The sequence below is a fragment of the Heterodontus francisci genome, chromosome 19 (assembly GCF_036365525.1).
Source record: "Heterodontus francisci isolate sHetFra1 chromosome 19, sHetFra1.hap1, whole genome shotgun sequence".
Lineage (NCBI taxonomy): Eukaryota > Metazoa > Chordata > Chondrichthyes > Heterodontiformes > Heterodontidae > Heterodontus > Heterodontus francisci.
Genome location: NC_090389.1, coordinates 54,187,692 through 54,207,052, shown reverse-complemented (window position 1 = coordinate 54,207,052; position 19,361 = coordinate 54,187,692). Strand labels below are relative to the sequence as shown.

The 19,361-nt window shown below is 44.3% G+C and overlaps 1 protein-coding gene across 7 annotated transcripts in view; it reads right to left on the bottom strand.

Moving 5' to 3' along the window:
• LOC137380065 (protein FAM107B-like) overlaps positions 1 to 19,361 on the bottom strand; it is a 193,008-nt gene that overhangs the window by 80,967 nt on the left and 92,680 nt on the right. Inside the window, exon 1 of one of the 7 annotated variants that reach the window (XM_068051635.1) lies at positions 1,605 to 1,658. The exons of the other annotated variants lie outside the window; for them this stretch is intronic. The gene's annotated coding sequence lies outside the window, so the exon portion shown is untranslated. Of the gene's footprint in view, positions 1 to 1,604; positions 1,659 to 19,361 lie in introns of those variants that run through there. 7 annotated transcript variants of the gene reach the window in all.

Sequence of the window (19,361 nt, the reverse complement as noted above, 5' to 3'; positions counted from 1 at the left end):
TGTTGCCAGCAGCTTGGAAGAAATTGTTTTCTTCTTTCTCATTGGAGGATCAGAAGGTCAATCACACATCTCTCCCCATAGAACTGAGAAATTGCACTGCAGCAATCTGAAGTCCAGCAACTATTACTGCGGACAGAAAGGTGTGTGGGGGGGGGGCGGGGGGGTGGGTGGTGGCGGGGGGTGGCAGTATCATTCAGCCAATTCCATCTTTGGGCACTTGTTCTTCAAATCACTGAAGAAGTTAGATACCAACAGGAGAGAAAAGATGTGCTTGAGTTAAGTCGGAGAAAGAGGTTAAATAACATACAGTAGGAAATGAGGAAAAAAAATGACAGGATGCAAAAAAGAAGTGAGAAAAGCAGGATTGAGAAAGCAGTTGAGCACTGGAGGAAAGAAAGAAAAAGAGGAGAGAGAAAAATAATGGCAAACTTGAGAATCGCAATTCACTTTTGATTCTCTGCAGAATGGTTGTTCTGCTGCCCACTGAGATTGTTCCTGCCCATTCTCACAACTGTTCTATTGATATATTTTTCCCAAACACATTAGTTTATTTGAATAGCAATATTTGACTATATGGCTGATTGCAAAGAGTAAAAAGAAAATTAAGCCAAACTATTATTCAAGAATGAAAATCAATATCGACTCATTTGACAGTTGAGAGTTCACTCTGCCAATGACCTCAAGTTCCTCTGTTGTTGGCTGCAAATAAGACTTTGGTTTCAGCTGCACAGTTCTTGCCGAGTGAAGCAAGATTGAATGTAATCAAGGACAAGTGGAAGGAAAATGCACTTTCTGTAATTTGCATGTGCTTGTAAATGAATTTTAACAACCGCCTCCCAACTCTTTTTTTGCTGACGGTAGTTTGGCACATTTCACTTGTGGACTAATGATTGCCTGTACTTAATAGTTAGATTTTGTTGAGCTAGATGAACACAATAGGATATGTAAAAGCAAAATACTGCAGATGCTGGAAATCTGAAATAAAAACAAGAAATGCTGGAACCACTCAGCAGGTCTGGCAGCATCTGTGAAAAGAGAAGCAGAGTTAACATTTCGGGTCAGTGACCCTTCATCGGTTCCGATGAAGGGTCACTGACCCGAAACGTTAACTCTGCTTCTCTTTTCACAGATGCTGCCAGACCTGCTGAGTGGTTCCAGCATTTCTTGTTTTTATTACAATAGGGTATGTGCTGTGCCTATTTTTGGGTGCAAAGCATACCAGTTTAGCAGTGGGGATATGCGTTGGTTCCACTGCTAAATTTGCGGAGACCATTTTTTAGGCATCCCAGGCACACGCCTAAATCAGGCATTCAGCCACTTAAATATGTTTAGGAGGGGCCGAATATTTGTTGAAGGACCCCTATGTAAAATTTAACCTGATAACTTGGAGCAGGTGTTAGGCCTGCCCTGCTCAGGATTCTTCAGAGGCCTCTGCAGCTGCCAACGGAAAATAAAGGCTGGGTGTATTTTTGAAAAAAAAAATTTAACTTTCTGTGGAGCCAGGAGGGGCAGGAGTGGTCCCGTTGACTCCACAGTTGTGGCATTCGGCCTCTACCACCAATCCCCACCCCACTGTTGGTAGATCCAACCTCACAAAAACTTACCTGAGAGCTACTGCTGGAAGACTGAAATTCTTGTTTCTTGTGGAGTGAGCTACCTGTGGAAACGGAACAGGCACCGACAGCTCACCCTGAATATGTTGACAACAGCAGAGGCCCAGTTTCGACACGGCCTCAGGCTGTCTGGATTAGTAAATGGTTGGCTAACTTTGCATTTTTTCCCATTTTTCTTTGTTTGGGTAGTGTTTGGGGGAGGGTATCTAGAGCATTCTGTTTACTATGTAAATTTTACACTTAGGATTGACTACTTATTTTAAATTGCGCTTCTTTAATATTCATCGTCTTTCAGTGTATGCTTTGCCAATAGAAACTCATTGCATTCGACATATCCTTAGGTCTTATGAGCGTGTTGGCTCATTAACTTTACAGGGTTGCAGGGCAGGCAAAACCACTGTATATCTGTGTTCTTTATTAAAACAAAGAACAAAGAACAGTACAGCACAGAAACAGGCCATTCGGCCCTCCGAGCCTGCGCCGATCTTGATGCCTGTCTAAACTAAAACCTTCTGCACTTCCGGGGACCGTATCCCTCTATTTCCATCCTATTCATGTATTTGTCAAGATGCCTCTTAAACGTCGCTATCGTACCTGCTTCCACCACCTCCCCCGGCAGCAAATTCCAGGCACTCAACACCCTCTGTGTAAAGAACTTGCCTCGCACATCCCCTTTAAACTTTGCCCCTCGCACCTTAAACCTATGTCCCCTAGTAACTGACTCTTCCACCCTGGGAAAAAGCTTCTGACTATCCATTACTTGTTGCTTTAATGCCACTCCATTCCATTGCAGCGATGTGATTGGGGAAGCCATGTGAGGGGCGGGTCTCCTGATTGTGTGCAGCCCTCCACTGATGGCAAGTCAGGTGGGGGAGTGAAAGGAAGACTTGCATTTTTTTAGCGCTTATCATCTACTTTTTGAAATGATCACTTTTAAAAGATAGGAAATGCGGCAGCCAAGCTGTGCACAGCAAGCTCCCATAAACAGCAATGTGACAATGAACAGATAATCTGCTTTTGTGATGTTGATTAAGGGGTAAATGTTGGCCAGGACACTGGAGAGACCTCCCCTGATCTCTAATATAGTGGCAGGGACTCTGAGAGGGCAGACGGGGCCTTGGTTTAACTTCTCATTCAAAGATGGTACCACTGACAGTGCAGCTGTCCCTCAGTACTGCACTGGAGTGTCAGACAAGATTTGTGTGCTCAAGTCCTGGACTTAGACCCATAAGATCCTAACACAGGTGAGAGTGGTACCAACTGAGCCACGACAGCAGCAGCTCCCAGAGAGGAACTGCCTGAACTTTTCCTTCCTCCTTCCCATTGCTCCGTCAGCTTTCATTCCCCTGGAGCCAGATTCATTCGTAAGATCTTAAGAAAGAGAAGCAGGAGTAGGCCATTGGGCTCCTCAAGCCTGCTCCGCCATTCAGTAAGATCATGGCTGATCTGATTGCGGCCTTAACTCCACTTTCCTGCCTGCTCCTGCCCCTCCCCCCCCCACCCCAATAACCCTTGTCTCCCTTGTAGATCAAAAATCTGTGTTGCATATATTCAGTGGCCCAGTCTCCACTGCTCACTGGAGTAGAGAATTCCAAATTAACAACCCTCTGATAGAAGAAATTCCTCCTCATCTCCATCTTAAATGGGAGACTCCTTATTTTTAAACTGTGCCCCCTAGTTCTAGATTCCCCCATGAGGAGAAACATCCTTTCAGCAACCACCCTGTCAAGCCCCCTCAGAATCTAAAAGCAAAATACTGCAGATGCTGGAAATCTGAAATAAAAACAAGAAATGCTGGAAATACTCAGCTGGTCAGGCAGCATCTGTGGAGAGTGAAGCAGAGTTAAAGTTTCAGGTCAGTGACCCTTTATCAGAACCCCTCAGAATCTTGTATGTTTCAATAAGATCACCTCTTGTTCTTCTAAACTCCAATGAATATAGGCTCAACTTTTGCTCATAAGACAACACCTTCATGCCAGGAATCGGCTAGTGAATCTTCCCTGAACTGCTTCCAATGCAAGTATATCCCTCCTTAAGTAAGGAGACCAAAACTGTATGCAGTATTCTAGGTGCGGTCTCACCAATGCCCTGTACATTTGTCATAACACTTCCCTGCTTTTATACTCCATCCCCATTGCAATAAATGTCAACACTCCATTTGCCTTCCTAGTTACGTGATATACCTGCATGCTAACTTTTTGTGATTCATGTACAAGGACACCCAGATCCCTCTCCAGTCTCTCTTCATTTAAATAATATTCAGCTTTTCTCGTCTTCCTGCTAAAGTTGATAACCTCACGTTTTCCAAAATTATATTCCATCTGCCATATTTTTGCCCACTCACTTAATCTATTGACATCTCTTTGCAGACTCTTTGTCTCCTCACAACTTTCTTTCCTTCCTAACTTTGTATCATCTGCAGATTTGGCTACAATACACTCGTTCCCTTCATCCAAGTGTCAAGAAAACACCAAATGCCAAACAAGAAATATTAATTAATTGGTTGGAAACTTACATTAGACTCTTAATGGAGAATTTCCTACAGTTAATCTTTTAAAAATTGGCAGCCAAGATGGCCACAGCAATTTGCATCTGACACACCTTGGCACAAAACGACTTGCAGATTGCAAGCAGGGTGTGGAGATACAAGTTTGGTGAGAGAGGAGTTCGGTGAACGGGGGAGGAGGTGCTCCTTTTTTTCTACTTTTTGTTAACCCTCCAGTATTTGGTTCTTACTTCGGTGCAGTGGAAGGGGCTGGTTTCCAATCTTAGTGCAGTAAATAAATAACTCGGGGCATGGCAGGGCTGTTCACACCCATCGAATGCACATCCTGTGCCATGTGGGGACTCCAGGACCCTACCCATGTCCTGGACAACTTCTACATGTGCAGAAAGTGCCACCAAATGCAAAATTTCAAGCGCCCAATCTTGGAACTCGAGAAACAGCTGGTGTCACTGAGGTGCATTCGCAAGGATGAGAGATACATGGATAGCACATTTCAGGAGGTAGTCACCCTGCAGCTTAAGAGAGTTCAGGCAGAGAGGGACTGGGTGGTTGTCAGACAGACAATAAGGACAAGGCACGTAGTGCAGGAGTCCCCAGAGGACATCCTAATTTCTAACCGGTATTCAGTTCTGAGTACCGATGGGAGAGAGGCCTGCTCTGGAGAGTGCAGCAAAGTCATGACCAGAGCACCATGGGTGACTCAGCTGTGCAGGGAGGGAGGAGAAAAGACAGGAGAGGAATAGCGGTAGGGGTTCTATAGTTAGGGAACGGACAGAAACCTGCATCAGTTTTGCTAAGCACAATGGATTAAAATTCTTCTCCAGTCCTTTTTCTAAAAATATGACTTATGATAGGTTTGTCACTTTTACTTTCTATTGATGCAGATTCAATAATAAATTTCAAAAAGGGAATTGGTCAAATACTTGAAGGGGAAATACTTGCAGGGCTAGGGGGCAAGAGCAGGAGAGTGGGCAAATTGGATAGCTTGTTCAAAGAGTCAGCGCATACACGATGGGCTGAATAACCTCCTTCAGTTCTGTATCATTCTATGATTCTATGTAAAGGGCCTTCATTCTCCAGTCAGTGAGTACAGATCGATACCTCTTAAGAGGGCAGCATGCTGCTATTGCTTTCCTTCGGGGAACAAAAGCAACCCTGTTTTTGGTTTCTGTGAAACCAGTGAAGTACTTTTTTAAAGCATTGATTTGGTAGCTGTCTCTTTAAAACTTTGTCAGTGTGTTTAGGAAGCTTAAGAGCTAAACTCAAATCTTGAACTGGACGATCTTGATAAAAAAATTACAAAGTTTGTTTTTACTTGCAGCAATGGGGATATTGGCGATGAATGCCACCTTTAAAAAAGTACTTCACTGGTTTCACAGAAACCAAAAACAGGGTTGCTTTTGTTCCCCGAAGGAAAGCAATAGCAGCATGCTGCCCTCTTAAGAGGTATCGATCTGTACTCACTGACTGGAGAATGAAGGCCCTTTACATAGAATCATAGAATGATACAGCACTGAAGGAGGTTATTCAGCCCATCGTGTATGCGCTGACTCTTTGAACTAGCTATCCACCTATTAGTCTGCTGGGCTCCCTGAACATGCTGTCACAATTTTACGCCACAATTTGTGGCAGAAATTGGTAGCCAACATAAGGTGCCTCAGAAGTGATGCAGCCAATGGATATCGCAGCAGCAATGGCCAAGGGAGCAAGTATTCTCTCTCAGAACCTAGGTACAGAATACAATTGAAAACCAGACAGAATGGAGAGTGAAAAAAGATATGAGGGCAGAGAGAGTATGAGAAACGTTTAGGTAACATAAAATGGAACCCAAAAATCTTTTATAAACATATAAAAAGTAAACATATATTTTAAGGAATGATGAGGCCGATTAGGGACAAAAAGAAAATCTTCTTATGGAAACAGAAGGCTTGACTGAGGTACTGAATGAATACTTTGCATTTATCACACAAAAGAGAATGAAGTTAATGTTAGAGTAGAGGCCGGGGGATTAGAGATATTGGGTAGAAAAAAAATAGATAAAAAGGAGATGCTAAACAGGTTGGCATCACTCAAAAGTTAACAAATCACCTGGTCCAGATGGGATGCATCCTTGGTTGCTGAGGGAAGCTAGAGCAGAGATAGTTGAAGCTCACCTGGAGAAGCATAGGTTAATAATGGATAGTCAGCATGGATTTGTTAGTGGTAAATCATGTCTGATTAATCTGATTGAGTTTTTTCATGAAGTAATGGAAAGGGTTCATGATGATAATGCAGTAAATATATATGGACTTTAAAAAGGTATTTGATAAAATCCCTCATAACAGACTTTTTCAGAAAATAGAAGCACATGGTATCAAAGCAACAGTGACAACTTGGGTGTGAAATTAAGTTAGGGATAGGAGGCAGAGAGTAGTGGTGAACGGATCTTTTTTGACTGGAGAGAAATATGCAGTGGGGTCATGAGGGGTCAGTATAAGGACCAATCCTTTCTTGTTACATATAAATGACTTCAACTTGGGTATAGGGGGTACAATTTTAAAATTTACGATGATGCAAAACTTGGTAATGTAGAAATTATGAACAGACTGCAGAAGAACATAGAGAGACTGGTAAAATGGGCAGACACATGACAGGTGCAATTTAATGTGGATAAATGTGAAGTGATGTAGTTTGGGAGAAACAACACAGAGAGGCAGTATAATCTAGATGGTACTAAATGGGCTTGACAGGGTAGATGCTGAGAAAATGTTTCCTCTGGAGGCATCTAGAACATGGGCTCCCACTCTCAGAATAAGGGTCAGCCATTTAGGATTGAGATGAGAAGAAACTTCTTCACTCAAAGGGTTGTAAATCTTTGGAATTTTCTACCCCAGAGAGTTGTAGATGTTCAGTTGTTGAGCATATTCATGACAGAGGTCGATAGATTTTTGGGTACTAAGGAAATTAAGAAAGATGAGGCTATTGTGGGAAGTTGGAGTTGAGATAAAAGATCAGCCAAATGACCTACTTCTGCTTCTACTTCTTATGCTCTTATTTTGAGAGGGTGCAAGAACAGAAGGACCTGTGAGTACATATTCACAAACCTTTGAAGGTGAAGGGCAAGCTGATTAGGCAGTTAAAAAAGTAGATGGGAAAATTAACTTTGTAAATAGGGGCATTAACTACAAAAACAAGGAAGTCATGCTAAACTTTTACAGATCTCTGGTTAGGCCAGAAATGAAGTATTGAATACAATTCTGGGTGCCACACCTTAGGAAGTATGTCAAGGCCCTGTTGAGGATATGGAGGAAGTTTACCAGAATAATAGCATGGATGAGGGAGTTCAGTTATGTAGAGAGATGGGAGAGGCTGGAATTTTTCAGAGTTCTGGCAAGGCTCCAGAGTTGACCCCTCGCAACAAGATCCCTTGCCTCGAGCCCCCTGACAGAGACAGGGTTGAAATGAAGCACCAAAGGCCATAAGTAAGAGGAAGGAGAACTTGCACGATAATTTTTATTATCCATGACACCAAATGCTACCCTTTCGATTTACATTACACATTCACCTGTGAATCCCCTGCGTTTCTAGCTGTTTTTCTTTATTCTTTTGTGTGCACTCCCACGAGGTCCTTCCCTGCGTTGTCGGCGAAAGTGGAGGCAGGTTGCGACCTTGCTGCCCCTTGGCTATGGATGACCTTGGCGGTCATCCTCTGGTTGCCTTAGGCCTGGAAGGCCCTGGCACATTGAAGGCCTCCTGTACAGAAGCAGTACCACCCTCTGTCATCAAGGAAGATCTGGCGTCATTGGCAGAGGGGCAGAGGAATTACTGCCCTCACCAGAAACACCCTGAGAGGAGCCTCCAGCTGCGGGAGGCTGCTGCTCCTGTTCCCTTGCAAGGCAGACTTCTGCCTCCCTGCTGACCTGAGAGGGTGAAGGTCCTGGTGGTGACTCCAGGTTCCCTATCTCCCTCTTGCCTTGCCATAGCTGCCTTGAGCTGATGGTCAAGATGAAGGTATGCAGGTCTGCATGAATGTCCTGCAGACACTGAGTGCTCTGCTGAATGTGGCTCTCCAGGGATGCCACCAATCTCTCAATGGAGGACACCACTTGTGCACCAGTCAGAGACAGTGCAGCGCTCAAGGTCTAGATGGACTCTTCCATTATCAGTGATGATGCCTCATGAGCAGCATGGCTCCATAGCTGCTGATGCTCCCTTGTGCCCCGTCGTGACCTTACTCACAGTCTTGGGAAAGTGCCTGTCTCTCCATCCACTATGCATTGTCTGTCCTGTGGCCATGCCAGCTCCATGGCTTCTTCCTCCATCGGGCTCAGGACATAGAGATTTGGCAGTCCACTGCCAGTCTTGGCTTGCTCTCTGTGATTGTTTGCTATTTGCTCCTGCAGACACAAAGATGAATGTTGTTGGTCTCCCAACGGTGACAATCACAAAATATATGCTGGTGGTAGTCGAGTGATTACTAATGGGGTCACACAGATGCATCCTGCATGCAGATTCTTTCCAGGGACTTTGTGAGGGTCTCCAATGACAAAAGGCTGCCTTTGAGTGCCATTTCACCATGTCTCAGGCAGCTTGTCTATGCCCTGACCTTTTTCCAATGTCTGGGTCGGCACTCCGTCTTGACCCAATGGACCCTCCTCTTCTGACAAATGCAAGGCCCAAGAGCCAAAGGCTTTAAAAGGTACTCACCTTTGCTGCCTGGATGAGGTCATTGAGCTGCTTGCGGCACGGAATCCAGGTCCTTGGGGTGCCCTAATGGCTGCTGATCTCCTCCGCTATCTGCAGCCAGGCTTTCTTGGTCAGGTGTCCGTCTCTCCTCCTGCAATCCCTAGGGAATGGTATATCCCACCTTTCCCTGATAACCTGTAAGAGAACCTGGAGGGAGGCATCACTGAAGCGTACGGCCACCTGGGGTTTTCCTTCTGCTATTGTTCTGCAGCCTTTCTCCCTTATACCTGGAAATGAAACATTAACTGCAGGACTGGCAGCCCTTTAAATATTGCATCAGCACCTGCCGCGGCACCAGCTGGCGACGTCATCTGCCCTCCCCCACCACCACTGTCCACAGTATTGGACAGCCCCCGCGTCTCTCGAGCTTAATTGGCCAGTCGCCGTTTTATCGCATGTGGCCGGCCATTCATGGCCCTGACAGAAGCTGCACCTACTTCCAGGACCAACATCAGGACTTGTGGCTTCAACATAAAATCCGGCCATATGACTCTATTCTATTGAAGAGTTCATATCAAAAAGTACTGTAGTAAAAGGAAACTTGTGTAACAATTGAACGAACACAGATTGACTGTATGCCACTTAAGATTCAATAAAACAAATTACCTGATGAAATATGTGTTACCATTTAAATTCAATGGCCCGGAATTCACCACAAAATAATTTTGCATTGTTTAGCTGTTTCATTCATGTATACAGATCTCTCTGATGCTTCATTTAAAACAAGTGAAATGTAATAATATAAATCATTGCAGCTGACAAGTCACTGAATATTTTAGAGAGAATAAATAATATGATGAGGTAGGACATGTGTGAGCACAGGATCTATCATCAAAATGATCAATGAAAGTTGCTATTTTCCAATGGGAATATCCAGTAAATATTCTGTCCATTCAGAGTGCCATGTGGGCGGGAATTTGGCCTGAAATTGACCTGAGGCACATGCAATGTTGATCTGTGGCAAAAAATGAATGAAGCCGAACTGCTGCAGTTGCACTTGAACAGCACAGACTCGCTGCTCTTTGCCGTCGGCTTAAATCAGATTTATCTAAACAGCCACTTCCTTACTGCTACGGACAGGTTTCAGAAGTGGGATATATTGCTGAGGCCAATATATTTGTAAAACTGGGAGGCAGTGGTGTAATTAAAATGCCAACACAATGAAATGGTGATGAAATTAAATACATTCCTTTTGCATTTGAGAAGTCAGATATTCAAAACCTACAATGTCACAGTAACTCCTTTCTGGCATATCGACAGTATTATGTCATTGGTATATTGTTTACTGATTACTTGTGTGATGAATTGTTAACTTCCTTCACAGCTTCACTCAGCACTGCAAACTCTCACAACTCTATGCCCAAGCTCACACCATCTGCTCTTCCAATTCTGGCATAATGTGCATCTGCCCACTCTCCCCTCAATGGCAGTTCTTTTACACTATAACCCTGGAGCTGTATTCCCAAATCCCTGCACCTTGCCACTTCTTTCTCCATCTTTAAAAACTTTCTCAAAACTCATTTTTTCAACTGAGCTTCTGGTCACCCCTCTTAATTCTGCCACAATGGCTTTGTGTCCTCATCCCCTTTGATCTATATTTTTCTCTCCCAATTCCTCTATAAAGCACTGCAGGAATTTCCTATGTTGGAGGCACTATATAAATACAAGTTATTGATGTTGGACAATTCATTGACTACATGCTGGGGACACATATTCCATGGGTGTTGGATAGTAATTTTAATATCCTCCTTATTTGCAATTTCTGGAGATGATTCAGGAATTCATTTTTAGATTCAACTGTGTTGCTATGACGTCATCCATCCTCCGATGGGAGGTGGCTAAAGAAATCTGTTTTGTTTGGAACCCTGCATTTGCTTTGAATAAAAAGACAGGAGTATTTTGGCTCACACTCAATTGGAAGAGCAAATTCAAGAAAGGAATCTGTCCATAAAAAAACTCAGACTGTATTTGATGCTGTCCGAGAGGGCATGAAGGAATCATGTTCACATTCGACTGATGGAGGCTTGCTTCTATGACTGTGGAGATAAGCTCTTCTCCTATGCTTTGCGTAAGCATCAGAGTGATAGAGCCATCATTGTGATGAATTCAAGGGAGTGTTTGAAGTACACTTCCCGTGCTAGCATAGATCACAAGTTTTGCCAGTTTTTAAAAACATTTTCTGCACTCATCCACAGTATTAAGCACTCCCCTGTCAGACCTAGTTAAGGATTATGAAAGTTTCTTGATATTTACAAACGCGGATATTTTTATGTTTTTCAGCGTCCACGTTTGGCATCAAAAACACAGAGAAAACCAAGATTGAAAAATTGGAAACTAAAAATCACTGTTAAATTTGGAGAACGTCAGTTTTCACATTATCAAAACTCAAGAAAACAAGGTCGTGACGAAGAAAAAGGCACAGGTAAACTAAATGACAATCCACCATTACATGCACAGTTCATGGGCTTTATGGACTTTAGTGGCTGTTCTGGCTTGTGGGAATTGCATTAAACTATGTTTTGCATCGTTTGTTCTCCAGGAATCTTAGATATTGCCAACTCAAAATTCTATTGCTCTGCACATGCCTTTTAGATCATGCTTTATTTGGCAGTACACACAAACCACACTATCAGTGTGAATCCATCAGTGTGTTCCTACAAAATCTGAATAAAAATAGATGGTAAAGCATCTGAGAGTTGATTGAGTGAAGGATGGTACATTGATCTTAAATCTGCTCTAACTGCAGAATTCACTTCAAGGTCTTCCCAAAATGCACACAAAGCACATTAGTGATGGTGTCACATATGTTGCATGATGACAAATGTATGTGCCATGCAGTATGCCCATCATATAAATGTGCATGATGGCATCACTAGCAATGATGTGCACACATCAAAGGACCCACGAAGACCAGATAAAATTTGGGTAATTGCAGGTTAGATTCAGGAGGAATTTTTTTTTGACCAATTCATCAACCTGTAAAAAATGCAGTAATTTATTGATGGCAATCAATAAGAAGATTTTTTAACAATCCCCACATTTGAATTATTAATCTCAACTCAGCCATAAGGTGGTGGTCGTGGGTGAAATGTGACATTCCTGACAGGGCAGCAGGAAAAGCTTAAGACAAGTCATTCAGCGTCACTGTTGTTTGTCACCTAGTGGTTAATTGGGAGAAGGTCACTTGCTCACCTCTTATGGTGTGGGAAAGCCGAGAGAGGGCAAGCAAATCAGAAAATGCAGATTTAAAAAAAATTTTGGTTACTAAATAGTTAAAACGGTTCTGATCAGTGAGATGTGAGTGATGGACTTATGAACTGCATGCTCCTGTGTACCTGTTTTTAGTATACATTAAAGACTGGGATAGAGAGATTTTTGGTCTCGCAGGGAATCAAGGGACATGGGGAGCGGGCAGGAAAGTGGAGTTGAAACCCAAGATCAGTCCTGATCGTATTGAATGGTAGAGCAGGCTCGATGGGCAATATGGTCGACTTCTGCTCCTATTTCTTGTCTTCTTATGCCAGATCAATTCAAATAATACAACTCCATGTAAGCTCTGGGACAACATACCTACAACCCTATGTACACAGAAGTAAACATACATCAGAACCCATATAAAAGGATTTTGCAAGTTACACCCAACCGGTTCTTTGGCACGCAGATATGCACTGTTTTCATTTGTGTTGACATTGCTTTGGAATATTTTCTTAACCTATTTTAAAGAAATGGTACTGTTTTTACTAAATTCAGAAGATATTACTGTTTACTTATGGATATTAGACAAATGAGAGAAGAAATATCTGCAGTAACCTAAAGCTATCAATACTTATGAGACTTGGAAATTAGCCACAAAGTCTTGACTGACCTAATTTTTGGGATTGTATGGAAAACATCACGAAAACTGTTCCCCTCCAAGTCACACAGCATCCTCACTTAGATATTTGTTGCTGTTCCTTCGTTGTTGCTGGGTCAAAATCCTGGACCTCCCTACCTCACAGTATTGTAGAGGCAGTTTCATCACATAGGCAATTCAAGAATTCCCACCACCACTTTCTCAGGGAAGACGAGAGTTAAATTTTGGACACTTTCACTTTTTTGGGTGAATGCAATTGAAAGTTGCAAGAACCAGTTTGACTTGCTTCTCAAAAATTTGTACGCAAGGTACACTTGCAGAAATCTATAGCATGGGTAGCAAGCAAAGTACCAGATGTAGGAATTTTTCAAGAAAATGAAATGCATACAAGAAACTACCACCAACACTTGGTACTCCTCTATCACATCTTACAGTGAACTACATGTATGTGTTTCAGAAGGCATGTCGCGTCCTCACACATAGCTTACACTAGCACCGCAGCAAGACAGAATTGGGGACAAACTTATAGCCATAAAGCACCCTGAATTTGCAGCACCCAAAGCTCTTATTAAGCTCGTGGAACGTGGATCCATGAGCCAGTGTTAAAAACTATATTTATGATACTATCCACAAAATAAACTTCCAAGTCCTGTTCTAATCAAAATACAATGACTGTAGCAATCAGTGAGATGGTACCTTACTTACTTGATGACATTGATGGTGAATAAAATACTGGAGAGATTTAATGGACTGAATTTTCAAAACAGGGTCAGGAACCCAACGCCAGGATAACTTCCGGGTCCTGATCCTATGTCTGAGCTGTGCTGCTAAGGTGATGCGGTCTTCGAATCTTATTGCAGTAATTGGGCAGAAGGCAAGCTCAGCACCCAATTAGTGGCATCAAGCATCTGCAGGAAGTGGGAGCAGCCTGCAGAGCAAATGTGGCAAAGGCAGGCAGCAGCCATGATGGGGCCTGCCTCTGCCTTGCTATGAGAGCAGGCAGCTCCTTACAGGGCCAGCAGGGTAAAGAGGTGAGGCAGCGCTTCCAGAATGTAAAAAAAATTGTCCTGTGTTGGGCCCGGCGCAAGATCCCCGTGGGCCGAAAACATTTCATCGTGTAACAATAAAGTTTGCCCCCTGCCCGCTGTGAGCCCAAAGTGGTCGGGCTCGCCATAATCGCAATTGAAAATTACAGTGTGAACATCCCGGGCCCCTTAACAAGCTCCTCCATGAGCTTATGGGCTCTTAATTGGGGGTGAGCGACTTCCCTGTTCCCTCCCCACCCACCCCCTCCGCTCTCACATTGAAAATTGTGGATTGTCCTGGAGACATCAGGTTCTGAAGACGACATCCCGGACTGCAATTTTCAAATCGCGTCTCCGACCACGTGGCCCTTTAAAAATCTGGCTCAATAAGTCTTCCTAGCTGAGGCAGAAGAATACAGAGAAGAATGGAGAGAAAGCAGAGTAATGAGATTAGTTTTAGATAGACTTGATGGAATGAATTCCCTCCTGTGCAGTAAGTGTCCATGGTTATATGCAGAACTGACCATACCGTATGCTTTGGTTTTTGATTTTCTCAGAGAAGAACTGGGAAACAGTGACATTGTGAACTATTTTCAGATTTTTCAGCAAGCAAAATAGCTTCAAAATTACACAAGCTTTTGAAAGCTGCTGTCATGAATGCAAAATATTATTGGTCATCATGTAAAACAATAGAGAAAAATATTCTGAATTTTCTGTCCACAAATTGAAAGAAGTGTTAATGTAGCGAGAGGCAGTATGGCTTTGTGAAGGGGAGGTCGTGTCTCACTAACTTGATCGAGTTTTTTGAGGAAGTGATGAAGATGATTGATGAAGGAAGGGCAGTGGATGTTGTCTACATGGACTTCAGTAAAGCTTTTGACAAGGACCCTCATGGCAGACTGGTACAAAAGGTGAAGTCACACGGGATCAGAGGTGAGCTGGCAAGATGGATACAGAACTGGCTTGGTCATAGAAGACAGAGGGTAGCAGTGGAAGGGTGCTTTTCTGAGTGGAGGGATGTGACTAGTGGTGTTCCACGGGGATCAGTGCTGGGTCCTTTGCTGTTTGTAGTATATATAAATGACTTGGAGGAAAATGTAGCTGGTCTGATTAGTAAGTTTGTGGACGACACAAAGGTTGGTGGAGTTGCGGATAGTGATGAGGATTGTCAGAGGATACAGCAGGATATAGATTGGTTGGAGACTTGGGCGGAGTAATGGCAGATGGAGTTTAATCCGGACAAATGTGAGGTAATGCATTTTGGAAGATCTAATGCAGGTGGGAAGTATACAGTAAATGGCAGAACCCTTAGGAGTATTGACAGGCAGAGAGATCTGGGCGTACAGGTCCACAGATCACTGAATGTGGCAACGCAGGTGGATAAGGTAGTCAAGAAGACATACGGCATGCTTGCCTTCATCGGTCGGGGCATACAGTATAAAAATTGGCAAGTCATGCTGCAGCTGTACAGAACCTTAGTTAGGCCACACTTGGAATATTGCGTTCAACTCTGGTCGCCACATTACCAGAAGGATGTGGAGGCTTTGGCAAGGGTACAGAGGAGGTTTACCAGGATGTTGCCTGGTCTGGAGGGTATTAGCTATGAGGAGAGGTTGGATAAACTCGGATTGTTTTCACTGGAACGACGGAGGTGGAGGGGCGACATAATAGAGGTTTACAAAGTTATGAGTGGCATGGACAGAGTGGATAGTCAGAAGCTTTTTCCCAGGGTGGAAGAGTCAGTTACTAGGGGACATAGGTTTAAGGTGCGAGGGGCAAAGTTTAGAGGGGATGTGTGAGGCAAGTTTTTTACACAGAGGATGGTGAGTGCCTGGAACTTGCTGCCGGGGGAGGTGGTGGAAGCAGGTACGATAGCGACGTTTAAGAGGCATCTTGACAAATACATGAATGCGAATAGAGGGATACGGTCCCCGGTTTTAGTTTAGACAGGCATCAAGATCGGCGTAGGCTTGGAGAGCCGAATGGCCTGTTCCTGTGCAGTACTTTGTTCTTTGTATATTAATCTCAGTGACTTCAGTATTTTTGTCAATTTTCTGGTTGTCCATTGTTGTGTGATTGCCTTTAAGAGTGATGTCCCTTTAAGATCTTAGTATGCTAATGAGCTAAGTACCAGGTTGTGGTCATGTGACTACATGCCAGTCTCACTCTGCTACTGTAACACCAAGTCCTGCAAATAGATAGCTCTACAGTGTATATACTTGTTAGTGTTTAATAAACCTGTTTGAGATCTTCAATCAACTGAACTCCATGCACCTCATTTATGTTGCATCAGACAACATAAAACGCTTCTTATTACATGGTGGTAGCTGTGGTGAGAAGACAGAATCTAAGACTGAAGACCACAGGAAAACAGTTTTAAAACTACCTACAGCTAAAAGAGAGAAAGTTAAAAGAAACACTAGCACAAACAGTGTAAAGCAAATAAAAGTCTCACCTCCAGCTGTATAGGTTAGTGCTGAATGACAGGCTGCAAATCAATCACTGTGAGTGGGTGAGTCAGTGTGCTGTTGGTAAAGGAACCCCAGTTTAAAAAAAAGTTTTGAGGTGCTTGCAAAGTTGACTTTTTTAAAAAGGCTCAATAAAAGAAAAAAACAGGGAAAACCTAATCCCTATTTCAGACTGATCGATTGTTTTCAAAGGCTCCCCCATGCTGATCAGATCCGTGCCAGTACAAGAGGCACCCGACAGCAAAAAGCGCGTGAATCCTCCATTCAAGCAGCTCGCAGCTAGAGGTATAAAAAAGAAACTATTAAATCACTGCAAGGCTGCAGAGTCTTTACTCACTCAGCCAGAGTTTAAAAAATCCCATTAAACCACTCAACTGTGCAGGATTGCCTATGAGTGGCTGTATAAACAAACCCTCACAAAAAAAAACACTTGAAATATCTATTGGACAGCTGCATAAACAAACAGACTAGAGTGCTGGAAGCTAGATAAACAGACAAGCTGCTCCTGTCAATTAAACCAGCCAGTTTAAAGAACTGAGACTATTTTTTAAAAGGGAAGCAGTACAGAGTCACAGAACCAGGTTCTTAAAGCAAGGTTAAAGCAAAAGAACAGCGGGACCATGGATACCAATTTTCCCAGCATGAATTGGAAAGCCTTAGATATCCTATCCGAGTTCAAACTATTCCAATAGAGAATGCAACTATGCTTTACAGTCCAAGTCATTGTAGAACCAGAAAAACAGGCTGTAAAAATAATGATAGAGATTGGAAATGAGGGATTCCACAGAATCAATACCATAGGCATATCTGGAGAGGACCAGAATGGTTCTGCAAAGATATGGAAAGCGCTGGAAGATCAGCTTTGATTGAGAGTGAAATTCTGAATTCACCACCTGGAATTGATGTCCTACAGGCAACAGTAACAGGAATCAATAGACCAATTCATCAGTAGATGCCGTAGCAAGGGCAACAAATGTGATTTTTCATATGCTGAGCTGTAAGACCGAATAATGGAGTTGGTGATTGTATCAACACCCATTGAAGCACTTAAGAAAGACCACTTGGGGAAAAAGAGAGGTCACAGCATTGATGCACTGCTGGAAGATGGCAGGAAATATGAAGCCATTGTAGCTGGACAACAGCACCAGCAAGCACTAGATGCAGGCAACAGTATCAGCAGCACAACCAGGTCGAAAAGAGCAAGCAAGCTGATTGGTCCCACATAGGGTGAAATTGTCCTGCATTTCATGACCTGTGCAAGGCATGTGGTGCAGAAGGACACTGGGGCCGCCTATGCAAGAAATCTGGCTCCAAAGATGCAGCCAGAAGTCACAGCAGGCCACAGACAATCAAATGATAGGTGCAGCAACAGGGTAACAGCAACAAGGAAAGTGCCAGAGACCGGTGTAAACACAAGCTGCTCCTGATGACATAGAGGGGGCAGCAGCTCTGTACCAGGTAATGGCGTCCAACGCCATGCGCAGACGCTGGCGCCATTTTTAAAGGGCTTCAAGCCCTTAGGAAAAATTTTAATTTATAAAGTGATATAGTCGTATATTGTATGTCAAAAATTAAATAAATGCTGCAGGATCTTTCCTACCACTGTACAACACCACCTCCCCCCCCCCCCCCCCCCACCGCACTCCCCACCTCCCCCACCCTATGCTTGTTTTTGGGGCAATATCAACAAAAATGAAGTTTATTCCCAACCCGAACTTCCCCCCACCCCCCGCATCCTCTTAACATTTGCCCTTCAACTCCTTTCCACCATCCCCACAGCCAATAAGAAATAAGAAGTGTTTTTCCTGCTACCACCACCTCCCCCAATGCCATGATAATTTCAGTCCTCCCCCCTCCCCACCAGTGTCTCACCTCAGAACTCCGTATAGCGTTCTGAAGAGGCGCGGGTTGCGGCCAGTGGATGCAATATTGGCATCGGACGGCTGCTGGGACAAGGTAAATAGATGTAAATTTATTAGCATTGATTTTACTATTTAAATGAAGGCCCCGCCGCTGAGCGTGGGGGGCAGCACTGAGGCCTCGCTGCTGCCAGTAAAACGCAACGGGGCCTTCTTAGCATCAGGGGTCCTGGTGGGCCACTCCCGTAAATATTTTGTGGCCCCCCCACCAGCACAATTCCCGATGTAGAGGGGCTGGTAAAATTCAGCCCATCATGTTGATGAAGTCAAACAACTGGAAGCTTTTGCCACTATGAACATCATGTGCCCAAAGAAAGCTGGCAGACATGCACTCATGTTCAAGATTGGCACTGGAGCTAGTGCAAATATCCTACCAGTCCGAATCCTCAAAGCTATGTACCGGAGTCATTGAAAATCAATGATACAACCAACGATAGCCAGGTTATCTGCATACAACGGGTCACCCATCCATTACAGTGGCACATTAACAATGCAATACAGGTATGGCAAGTCGGCATGGAAACCACAAATATTCTACCTAGTGGACATGAGCGAACCAGCAGTTGCAGGACTACCAGCGTGTAAGGGCCTAAACATCATGAGCTGGATTTTACCTCAGGCGGATGGGAATTCATCACCGATGTTAAAGTCGGTGGCAAACCCGCTTCCGCCTAGCCTGGGGATCCATCCCGCATTTTACGGGACCTTGGGCTTTAATTTTCCGGAGGTGGGACTTCCATCCGCTTGAGGGAGGAGGTCCCGCCTCATTGAGCTGCCGGCCAATCAGTGGGCCAGCAGCTCTTAGTCCCAGCAGCACCACCGGGAGCGGTGGCCACTGCTGGGACTGCAGCCCAGCCGGCGACATGGAGCCAGGAACGAAGGTAAGTTGGGCATGCCTCACCAGTGAGATCGGTCATGACCTGGTGAGGCTGGAGTGGTTGTTTCGGTGGAGGGGGGTGTCTTGGGTCCTGGGGGGGGGGGGTTGGGAGGTGGGGGTGGCCCTCAATTGGGCACCCTGTGCCCGACTGCCATGGCCACCGCGGAAAGGCCTGCAGCTATTGCTGGGCGACCTTTCACGTCCCCAGCATGCCCGCCTCCCATCGGTAAAACAACTGTGGAGGCGGGCGAGGGCCCTTAAGTGGCCACTTACGCGCCTTGATTGACCTCGGGCGGGCGAGCCGTTTAGCTCCCCAGCTCGCCCGACAGCCGTACAGTTGACTGGAGGTGGGAGCAGGGCGGGTAGGCCTCCCGG